The sequence below is a fragment of the Arachis duranensis genome, chromosome 6 (assembly GCF_000817695.3).
Source record: "Arachis duranensis cultivar V14167 chromosome 6, aradu.V14167.gnm2.J7QH, whole genome shotgun sequence".
In the NCBI taxonomy this organism is placed as follows: Eukaryota; Viridiplantae; Streptophyta; class Magnoliopsida; order Fabales; family Fabaceae; genus Arachis; species Arachis duranensis.
Window position 1 is genome coordinate 48,695,367 of NC_029777.3, and position 11,335 is coordinate 48,706,701.

Sequence of the window (11,335 nt, forward strand, 5' to 3'; positions counted from 1 at the left end):
TAATTATATAAAATTTTTATTATTTTTTAATTATTAAAATTTTTAAATTTTAAATATATAAAATATTTAAAATTATAAAAAATATAGACCCCTTTAAATCACTCCTAAAATCGTGACTATAAATCTTTTTAGATCAACTTCTAAAATCGTGACCATAGACTCTTTTAGGTCACCCTTTCAAAAAACTGTGACCATACACCCTTTTAGGTCACCCCCCAAAACCATGACCATAGACCGCTTTAGGTCACCTCCCAAAACCGAGACCATAGACCCTTTTTGGTCACCCTTTCGAAAAATCGTAACCATAGACCCCTTTAGGTCACCCCCCAAAACCGTGACCATAGACCGCTTTAGGTCACCTCCAAAAACCGTGACCATAAACCCTTTTAGGTCACCCTTTCGAAAAACCGTGACCATAGACCCTTTAGGTCGCACTCTAAAACCGTGACCATAGACCCTTTTTAGTCGCACTCTAAAACCGTGACCATAGACCCTTTTAGGTCACCCCCCAAAACCGTGACCATAAACCCCTTTAGGTCACCCCTCAAAACTGTGACCATAGACCTCTTTAGGTCACCCACCAAAACCATGACCATAGACCCTTTTTGGTCACTATAAAAAACCGTGATCATAGACCGCTTTAGGTCACCCCAAAAACCATGACCATAGACCCTTTTAGGTCATCCCTCAAAACCGTGACCATAGACCCCTTTAGGTCACCCTCCAAAACCGTGACCATAGATCCTTTTAGGTCACCCTTTTTTGAAAAACCATGACCACAGACCCTTTTTGGTCACCCCAAAAAACTGTGACCATAGACCCCCTTTAGGTCACCCCCAAAAACCGTGACCATAGACCTTTTTAGGCCACCCTTTTTTAAAAACCGTGACCATAGGTACTCTATGGTCACCCTTTTTCTAGAAACCGTGACCATAGCTTTATTTTTTAGTCACGGTAAAAAACCGTGACCATAGACCTCCGTGACTAAAAAAATCGTGGCCATAGATCCAAAATATTGCAGTGAGTGGGTTGCATCATCAATGATTTTTTGTCCACCTTGGTCAATCCCCTTAATGATCTTGAAGAACCTTCCACTCTTGAGTTTGAGAGAGATAAGGAAGAGCTTGGAAAAGATGGTGAAGAAGAGGTGATCATCCAAGAAGTGGAAGCATACATGCAAGAGTTTACAAGAGTGACTCCAATTCAAGGGCAATTTGAGTGGGTAACAATTTCTCCCATGAGCTTCATAGGCCCATACCAATATGCTCACTTAGAGACGGATCACCAACATAAGATGCTTTTTGGAGTGCTAAATGGTGAAAGATCGGGTGTTGGTTGTCAAAGAAATTCAAGGCATGAGTGGTGCAAAGTCCAATTAGGGGGATCACAAGATTCAAGTGAGTGCGTCAAAGGTGCTTGGAGAGGCTGTTCCTCCAAGGGCACAAGTGAAAGTCAACAAGAGGATGATGGGGAAACTAAAGTGTGGGATCTGGGAATACATTTCTACAACCAAAAGTCCAACTTAAGGACTTAAAACCAAAGTGCTAGGTGGGAGACACCCCACCATGGTAATATCCTTTCAACCCTTCTTTCTTTTAGTTTTGTTTATTGAATTTTGTCTCTTTAATTAGCTTAATTTGATTGCATTCTAGGTTTAAATTAGTTGCATTTTATGTTTGATCATGTGTTTTTGATGAATGATATGTTTTGGGATTGAAAACCTTTGATTGATAGCATGGTTGGTGCCTTAGAGATTTTAAAAATATTGCAGAAACAGAGTTCTGTACGTGCGCACAGCCTCGTGCGTACGCACACTTCTCCTGTTTTTCCCCTCTGTGCGAGCGCACAGTAGTGTGCATACGCACACCCGTTGTACCACGCTCTGTTCCCAGCGCTCACAACCTCTATTCACGCGCACCCTACCATATTTTCATTCTGCGCATACGCACAACACTCCGTGCGCACGCACACATGGTCATCATCTTGGCTTTCAAAAAAAACTTCATCAATAAAAAGGGAACAAAAGTTGCCCCAAAGAAAAGAGCAGTGAATAAGAGATGCATATGTGATGTGAAAGATAAAGCATACATGAGTCTTGGTGAAAAAGAAATGATAGAAGGTTAGGATTGCACATCTTTGCTATTAGGTTGATATAGGTTGAGTTGGATACTTAAACTAATCAAGGATTCAATCATTTTAGTCCACCTAGCCATATCTATCCCACCTTAACCCTAACTCCATTACAACCCTAATAAGTCCTCATGATAATTGCATTCATGCATCACTTGTTTATTGATTGTTAGATGTAAAGCAAAACCTTGAAAGCAAGATTAGAGGAGATTTGAGTGGATTGACCCTTAGACACCGAGTGATTAGAGTATATACACACCTAGTGAGGTTCAATTACTCGAATTCTATGTTTTCACTTCTTATCATGAATTCTTGCAAGTTGCTTCATTTTGAAATTTGAGTCAGTTTGTTTAGATCTTGCTTGCATTGGATCAATTCTTTCCTTTGCCCTATTTGTCTATACTTGCTTGGGAATTTGATTGTTTTGTTTTCACCAATTTCATATAGATACTATAGTATTGATAGATATATAGTTATAGATAGCATATACACATACTTGCATGCATATAGATAGTTTCATTTAATAACTTGATTACCCTTTTTTATCCTTTTCCTTGTTGGTTTAGCATGAGAACATGCTATTGTTTAAGTGTGGGGGAATATAGGATCCACAATTTTTGGGACGTAACTTTCTCTTTCTCAACACTTTGCATTATTTTCTAGTTCTTAATAGTTATATTTTGTGAATATTTGTTAGTATTTTATTGCATTACATTTTGCTTAGTTTGCTTGTGTATATATCTTAGCTTGTTATAGTTGATTTTTTGGTAAATGTTTGCATTCGCATGGTAGAGTAAATAATTTTGGTTAAAACAACAAAGAGTTTTCAAGAAATTCCTTTTAGGGCATTCCATTTATTAGATTTGAAAACTTGTTTTTAAACTTGCTTGAAGTATCTTTTTATGGAACATAAAAAAGAGCTTGAACAAAATACCTAATGAAATTTGAGCTTTAATTGTATGGTTGCACATTTTCAACCACAATTTTTGTTCTTGTGTGATATGTGATGACTTGCATCATCTACCCTTCTTTCTTGCATAAAGAAGACCATAAAAGAGCACAAATCTCATTTGATCAGTACAATTCGTGCATTATTTGATGAATATTATGGTACACTACTTTGGGATGAGTTGTGCTGAATTGTAGGTGAAAAGGTGTCAAAATGGGAAGAAGACAAACAAGAAGCTGGGCGTGTGAGACTGGCGTGTCACTTGGGGGAAAACGCCACAAAAATGCACTGGCGTGGCATGCCAGGAGCTAAGCGTGGCACGCCAGTACTAAATTCCAAAAGGGAGATTCAAGCATGCATATGGGCGTGGCACGCCAGGGATTAGCCGTGGCACGCTAGAACAAAATATCAGAGAGCAAAATGGAGGACACAAAAGGGGCATGGCATGCCAGGTTGGGCGTGGCACGCCTGACCCCTCAACCTCACTTGGACGTGCCACTTGGTGTCGAAGGCGTGGCTCGCCAGCTCCAAAAGTCACTTTGGCGTGCCACTTGAAGTCCCAGGCGTGGCACGCCAAGCTTGAAGAATGCACAAATACATGGGCGTGCCACTTGAGCAACATGGCGTGGCACGCTGGTACAATGATCCAGATAAGGGACTAAAGGCAATTGAGGACTGGGCGTGCCACTTGGTGTCGAAGGTGTGGCACGCCAGTTCCAAAAAGTCAATTTGGCGTGCCACTTGAAGGCCAAGGCGTGGCATGTCAGTTACTGGAGCGAGACAAGATCATGGGCGTGGCACGCCAACCTTTAGGCGTGGCACACTGGTATAAGTTTTCAGAGAGGGTGGAAGAGGCCAATTACATGGGGCGTGCCACTTAGTATCGAATGCGTGGCACACCAATCACTATTCTTCACTTAGACGTGCCACTTGAGCAATCAGGCGTGGCACGCCAGTGTCATTCAGAGGCCAAAGCATCATTGGGGCGTGCCACTTGAGTTCGTGGTATGGCACGCCAAACAGAGGATCCACTCACTCACAAAGGGGCGTGGCATGCCAGAGCCCGGGCGTGCCACGCTAGTGTAACTTTCCAGAGAGCTTAGCCAAGCACATCACAAGGGGTGTGGCACGCCAGACCCTGGGCGTGCCACGCTAGTTCAACTTTCCAGAGGCAAATGAAGTGGAAAAATCAAAGGGCATGCCACTTGAGCTCGAAGGCGTGGTACGCCAACACAAGAATGTCACTATGGCGTGCCACTTGAGTTCGAAGGCGTGGCACGCCAAGGTTAACAAGGGACAAACGTGCCACTTGAAGGATTGAGCGTGGCACGCTAAGCCATTTTGAAGGGCACGTGACACGCTAATGGAGTGCCAGCCACATGCCAGCTAAGGAGTCACGTTTATTGAGTTCTTTCTTTCGCTCCAAAATGTATTTTCCCTTGTTTACTTTTGTAATTTCTTTATTTTCGCTAGGAGTAGTATAAATATCCCCAAAGAGTATTGAAGAGGGGTTAAGCAGTTAGTTCTAAATCCACTTTTACATTCCACTTTTGAGTACTTTCTAAGCTATGAGTTGGTAATTTCCCTCTCATTGAGAGAGGGAGCTCTGTTGTACTTGATGGATTGATAATAGTGAAATTCTTCATCTCTTCATCTTCTCTTGATTTGCTAGGAGGAATTTCGTTCTTAATGCTTAGTGTTCAATCATCTTGGGAAAGAGATTGAATGCAATTGGGTTTCATGGGAACCTTGGAAAAGGAAACATGAAACCATACTTGAAATCCTTTCTCACATTTGAGTAGATTCTGGGTTTTGGTGATGGGATACGTGACATATAATCCCCCCTCTACCTGGACCTACAAGGGTGTGTGGTATAATCAGGGACTAAGCATATCTCTCTTTATGAGCAATTAGACCAAGGAATTGGCTATTGATCAAGATCTGAGAGATTGAGCCACCAAGGGATTGGGGCTCAATCAATCATGATTGACAAGAGGTCAGTGAGTTGCATGATTGAAGAAGATATAAGCTAGATTTGATCCAAAGAGATAACATCTCCCAATCTCAATGAATTTCCCCATTCTTATGTATCCATTTCTTTATAGCTTAATTTTATATTCTACAATTCCCCATTCCCATTTACATTCAAGTCATTTATGATTCAGCACTTTACATTCTGCAATTTCTAATTCTGCACTTTATTGCTTTTCTTTATATTCTAGTCATTTACATTTATGCTATTTACAATTCTGCACTTCACAATCTTATTGACCCGCTTGACTAATTCATTAATCAATTAAAACTGCTTGGATTTGTCAATCTCTGTGGATACGATCCCACTCCTCTGTGGGTTATTACTTGGCGATAATTTTGGTGCGCTTGCCAAAAGAACCGATTCACTAAAATTTTAAAAGGGGCAGTGAATTAGGGTCATTGAGTTTTATGTCGCCGTTGCTGGGGATTGGCTTAAATTTGACAGTGATTAATTGATTGGAGAGCTAGATTAAGCAATTTAATTTCCTTGTTATTTTAATTTCTTTTATTTAGCATTTTTTATTTTATTTTAAGCTCTATTTCTTTCTTCTTTGATTATCCACATTTCCACCCTTCTAAATGTTTGATCATTTGCACCACTCACACTAACAATCACTCTAACAAAGTAATTCATTCACCCACTTTCTTTCTTGCTTTTTGTCTTGATTGATTGTATGACAGGTAGGAGAAGCGGAGCTTCAACTTCCTTTGATTCTGAACCTGAGAGAACCTTCTTTAGATTAAGGAGGGAAGCAAGAGGAAAGAGAGTCGTTGGTGCTGAGGAAGAGAAAGAGTATTTTGAAACAAACATGGAGGAGAATATGGAGAATCATCATGAGGAAGAGGTTCATAACCATGCCAGAGGAGGCCCAATCAATCATGATGGGCAAGATAGGAGAGTCTTAGGCTCCTACATCAACCCAAATCCAGGGAATTGTGGCAGCAGCATCCTAAAGCCAACAATTCATGCCAATAACTTTGAGCTGAAGCCTCAGCTCATCACACTTGTTTAGAATAATTGCTCATATGGAGGAAGTGCCCAAGAAGATCCTAATCAACATCTCAGCACATTCTTGAGGATATGTGATACTGTAAAGTCCAACGGGGTACACCCTGACATCTACAAACTACTCTTATTCCCTTTCTCACTCAGAGATAAGGCAGCAAAGTGGTTGGAATCATTCCCCAAGGATAGCCTAACTACATGGGAGGAGGTCGTGAACAGATTCCTTGCAAGATTTTACCCTCCACAAAGAATTAATAAGCTGAGAGCTGAGGTGCAAACTTTCATACAACAAGATGGAGAAACACTCTATGAGGCCTGGGAGAGATTCAAAGATCTAACAAGAAGATGCTCACAGGAAAGGTTCAATGAGTGGGTACAACTACATATCTTTTATGAGGGACTATCCTATGCAGCAAAGAAGGCAATGAATCATTCTTCAGGAGGATCACTCAACAAAAAGAAAACCATTGAAGAGGCTATAAATGTCATTGAGACTGTAGCTGAAAATGAGTATTTCTATGCCTCAAAAAGGACTCAAAAGAAGGGAGTGCTAGAACTTAACTCTGTAGATGCTTTGTTAGCTCAGAATAAGGCAATTGCAACACAAATAGCAGCCCTAACCAAGAGGATGTAGGCCAACCAAGCCTTAGTTATTCAAGATCAAACTCTTCAACAAGAAGGAAATACATCAGAATCTGAAGGTGACTGGGAACAAGTTAATTATGTACACAATTCATCCAGAACACCATATGACCCACACTCTAAGATATACAACCCAGGTTGGAAGAACCACCCAAACTTTGGGTGGAGAAATCAACAAAACTACAACCAGGACCACAACAAGCCTTATCCATCAAATAAACAAAACCACAACCCCAACCATCAAACAGGGAACCATAGACCATACCATAACTCACAAAACACATCATACCATAGCAACTAATCCATGCATAACAACCTCAATCAAGATGCACCATCCTCAACTATGCAACCATGCGAAATCAAAAGCAACTTTGAGAGGATAGAGGCTGCAATAGCACAACTATCATCCTAGATTTTAGGGGCAGTCTCTTCCCTCATGGACTGACAAGCATAAACTGACAGAAGGATAGACACTAATCAAGAGGAATACAGGTTAAATCTGAAAAATCAAGGTGCAGCAATCTCAAAGTTGGAAGCACAAGTGGGAATTTTGTCCAAGCAAATTCCACTTTCCACACACACATTTCCCTGCGATACCTTGGCTAACCCAAGAGGGGAATGCAAAGCCATAACTCTAAGAAGTGGGAAAGTTGTAGAGGAAGGAGCCCAAGCAAAGATAGTCATGGAGAGGTTACACCAAAACATGGAAACGAGGATGAAGGGGAGCCGCAGTTTTACCTCCACCAAAACCAGTTTTGAAGCCCTATGTGCCAAAGGCACCATACCCACAAAGATTGAGAAAAGATGGGAAGGATGGCCAGTTCTCTAAGTTCCTAGAGATCTTCAAGAAGCTCCAAATCAACATACCATTCGCTGAGGCATTAGAACAAATGCCACTTTATGCCAAGTTCTTGAAGGAGCTCATAACCAAAAAGAGGAACTGGGAGGCAAAAGAAACCATAGTGTTGACTGAAGAATGCAGTGCCATCATACAGAAGAAGTTGCCTCAAAAGCTGAAAGACCCAGGGAGTTTTCAAATCCCCTGCATCATAGGGGACATCACTATTGAGAAAGCTTTGTGTGATTTGGGAGCTAGCATAAATCTTATGTCTCTAACCATGATGAGAAGGATGAAGATTGAGGAAGCCAAGCCAACAAGAATGGCACTCCAATTGGCTGACAGAACATTTAAGTTTCCACATGGGGTGGTGGAAGACTTATTAGTGAAAGTGGGGGAGTTCATTTTCCCTGCTGATTTTGTTATGCTGGACATGGAAGAAGAGGCCAACACATTAATTATCCTAGGAAGACCATTTCTAGCCACTGCTGGAGCCATCATCGATGTGCAGAAAGGGGAATTAATCTTGAGATTGCATCAAGAAAAAATGGTCTTCAACATCTTCAAAGAAATGAGTTACCGCAAGGAACCCATAGGAGAATGCATGCTGGTAGACACCATGGAACAGATAGTTCAAGAAGTTATGGGAGAAGAACAATGCAAAGGAAACATTGAGCTGGAGCAAGCATCAGATGGAAAATTACCACAAACAACCATGAGGAACTCAATCATGCCAACTACCACAGACAACAAAGATGCAGAGTCACCAAAGCTAGAGCTAAAAGCCTTACCACCCAACTTGAAGTATGCATATCTGGGTGACAACAACACCTACCCAGTGATCATAAATTCAAGTCTGAGTAAGGAACAAGAAGAGGAACTTATCCAAGTGCTGAGACAACACAAGGATGCCATAGGCTGGACACTTTCAGATTTAAAGGGGATCAGTCCTTCAATGTGCATGCATAAAATCTTACTTGAAGAGGATGCCAAACCCTCAAGACAGCAACAAAGGAGCCTGAACCCAACTATGAATGAAGTGGTATAGAAAGAAGTGTTGAAGTTATGGCAAGCTGGGGTGATCTACCCCATCTCGGAAAGCCCTTGGGTAAGCCCAGTGCAAGTAGTTCCCAAGAAGGGAGGGATCACTGTTGTGGCAAATGAGAAAAATGAATTGATACCCACAAGAACGGTGACCGGATGACGTATGTGCATTGACTACTGGAAACTTAATGAAGCCACTCAGAAGGACCACTTTCCCTTACCCTTCATGGACCAGATGCTTGAAAGATTAGCAGAACATGAGTACTACCATTTTCTGGACAGATATTTGGGCTACAACCAGATTATTGTAGATCTCAAGGATCAGGAAAAAACTTCATTTACTTGTCCATATGGTGTATTTGCTTATCGGAGGATGCCCTTCGGATTGTGCAATGCACCTACTATATTCCAAAGGTGCATGCTTTCCATTTTTTCAGATATGATTGAGAAGTTCCTAGAAGTATTTATGGATGATTTCTCTGTTTTCGGGGACTCATATTCTGATTGTCTATTGGTGGACGAAATTGTGATCATCAATAATGGCTCTTTGGTATGTGCATCTGTTAACTCAGCACTTTCTTTCCACAACTTCGCTCAACTAACCAGCAAGTGTACTGGGTCGTCCAAGTAATAAACCTTACGTGAGTAAGGGTCGATCCCACAAAGATTGTTGGTATGAAGCAAGCTATGGCCACCTTGTAAATCTCAGTCAGGCGGATAATAATTGATTATGGAATTTCGAAAATCAAATAATAGTAAATAAACATAAAATAAAGATAAAGTTACTCATGTAATCCAATGGTGGGAATTTCGGATAGGTGTATGGAGGTGCTGAGTTCCTTCTGAATCTCTGCTTCCCTACTTCTTCCTTCTAGTTTTTCATCATTCCTTTCTATGGCAAGCTGTATGTAGGGCATCACTATTGTCAATGGCTACATCCCATTCTCTCAGTGAAAAAGGTCCAAATACTCTGTCACAGCACGGCTAATCATCTGTCGGTTCTCGATCATGTTGGAATAGAATCCCTTGATTCTTTTGCGTTTGTCATCACACACAGCAATCGCGAGTTTGAAGCTCGTCACAGTCATTCAAGCCTGGAATCCTACTCGGAATACCACAGACAAGGTTAGACTTTCCGGATTCCCATGAATGCCGCCATCAATTCTAGCTTATACCACGAAGATTCTAATTAAGGAATCCAAGAGATATGCGCTCGATCTAAGGTAGAGCGAAAGTGGTTGTCAGTCACGCGCGTTCATAGGTGAGAATGATGATGAGTGTCATGGATCATCACATTCATCAAGTTGAAGTGCAACGAATATCTTAAAATAGGAATAAATCGAATTGGATAGAAAATAGTAGTAATTGCATTAAAACTTGAGGTACAACAGAGCTCCACACCCTTAATCTATGGTGTGTAGAAACTCCACCATTGACAATACATAAGTGAAAGGTCCAGGCATGGCCGAATAGCCAGCCCCCAGATCTAAGAACTAAACGTCCAAAGATTTCTAATACACTAGTAAAAAGTTCTATTTATACTAAACTAGCTACTATGGTTTACAGAGGTAAGTAATTGATGCATAAATCCACATCCGGGGCCCAATTGGTGTGTTCTTGGGCTGAGCTTGATCTATTCACGAGCTGAGGCTTCTCTTGGAGTTGAACGCCAAGTTGTAACGTGTTTTGGGCGTTCAACTCTGGTTCGTGACGTGTTTCTGGCGTTTGACTCCAGAATGCAGCATAGAACTGGCGTTGGGCGCCAGTTTACGTCATCAAATTCCAAATAAAGTATGGACTATTATATATTTCTGGAAAGCTCTAGATGTCTACTTTTTAACGCCGTTGAGAGCGCGCCAGTTGGAGTTTTGTAGCTCCAGAAAATTCATTTCGAATGCAGGGAGGTCAGATTCCAACAGCATCAGCAGTCCTTTGTCAGCCTCTTATTAGAGTTTTGCTCAGTCCCTCAATTTCAGTACCTAAAAATAATGCCAAAAAGCGTATAAATTATCCGCTCATCACAACACCAAACTTAAATTGTTGCTTGTCCCCAAGCAACTGAAAATCAATTAGGATAAAAAGAAGAGAATATACTATAAATTCCAAAATATCAATGAATATTAATTCTAATTAGATGAGCGGGACTTGTAGCTTTTTGCTTCTGAACAGTTTTGGCATCTCACTTTTTCCTTTGAAGTTTAGAATGATTGGCATCTAGAGGAACTTAGAATTTCAGATAGTGTTATTGATTCTCCTAGTTAAGTTTGTTGATTCTTGAACACAACTACTATTATGAGTCTTGGCCGTGGCCCTAAGCACTTTGTTTTCCAGTATTACCACCGGATACATAAATGCCACAGACACATGACTCGGTGAACCTTTTCAGATTGTGACTCAGCTTTGCTAGAGTCTCCAGTTAGAGGTATCCAGAGCTCTTAAGCACACTCTTTTTGCTATGAATCACGACTTTAACCACTCAATCTCAAGCTTTTCACTTGGATATGCATGCCACAAGCACATGGTTAGGGACAGCTTGATTTAGCCACTTAGGCCTGGATTTATTTCCTTGGGCCCTCCTATCCATTGATGCTCAAAGCCTGGGATCCTTTTTACCCTTGCCTTTTGGTTTTAAGGGCTATTGACTTTTTCTGCTTGCTTTTTCTTTTTCTTTCTATTTTTTTCACCAATTTTT